The sequence below is a fragment of the Gossypium hirsutum genome, chromosome A13 (assembly GCF_007990345.1).
Source record: "Gossypium hirsutum isolate 1008001.06 chromosome A13, Gossypium_hirsutum_v2.1, whole genome shotgun sequence".
NCBI classification, from domain to species: domain Eukaryota; kingdom Viridiplantae; phylum Streptophyta; class Magnoliopsida; order Malvales; family Malvaceae; genus Gossypium; species Gossypium hirsutum.
The window spans coordinates 61,228,240-61,229,227 of record NC_053436.1 but is presented as its reverse complement, the minus strand read 5'-3'; the positions used below and the strand labels follow the sequence as shown (position 1 = coordinate 61,229,227).

At 39.6% G+C, this 988-nt stretch overlaps 1 non-coding gene across 1 annotated transcript; it reads right to left on the bottom strand.

Moving 5' to 3' along the window:
* Positions 1-422: 422 nt before the first annotated feature.
* Positions 423-529, bottom strand: LOC121213101 (small nucleolar RNA R71). The gene has a single exon (XR_005908469.1). It is a non-coding gene; the product is annotated as a small nucleolar RNA R71 (small nucleolar RNA).
* Positions 530-988: the final 459 nt, after the last annotated feature.

Sequence of the window (988 nt, the reverse complement as noted above, 5' to 3'; positions counted from 1 at the left end):
AACTGAGGAGATGGATGAAAATCAAAATAATCAGCTTCCTCCTGTGGTTGCTGCAGATCCAATAAATCAGAATCCTACTCCTCGTACTATGTATGATCATGCTAAACCTACTTTTGAACTGCTATTACTGCAAATAATTTTGAACTGAAACCTAACACAATTCAAATGATACAACAGTTTGTTCAGTTTGATGGTTTGTAGGACGAGGATCCAAACACTCATTTGGTGAATTTTCTGGAGTTTTACGACACTTTTAAGATCAATGGCATTTCTGACGATGCCATTCGCCTTCAGTTGTTTCCCTTTTCGTTGAGGAACAAAGCTAAACAGTGGGTGAGCTGTTACCACGAGGGTTAATCACAACTTGGGAACAAATGACCGAAAAATTTTTACTTAAATATTTTTTGCCAGCTAAAACTACTAAGTTGAGGAATGATATCTCTTATTTTGTGCAGATGGATCTAGAAACACTCTATGATGCATGAGAGAGATGCAAGGACCTATTACGAAGGTGCCCTCACCATGGGTTACCTCTATGGCTGGAGGTTCAAACTTTTTACAACGGTGTGAACCCTTCAACAAGGCAACTTATCGACGCAGCTGCTGGTGGAACTTTAAACAACAAAACACCTGAAGAGGCTTACGAATTTATTGAAGAGATGTCACTGAAAAACTATCAGTGGCAAGTCATGTGAACAAAGCCGACAAAAGAGCTGGTGTTTTCAACCTCGGCGTAGTTACTATGCTATCTAACCAGGTAGAACTTTTGAATAGAAAGATTGACGGTTTATATGGTTCTACTGAGGTACATCTAGTGATGAGGTGTGATGCAAATGGAGGAGGAGTGCGCACAGAATATCAATCTTTCAACCTTAGCACCAAGGAGGAACAAGTTCAATATTTGGGTAATAATAATTCTAGACCTCAAAATAACCCATACAGTAACACTTATAATGTAGGCTGGAGGAACCATCCCAACTTCTCGTGG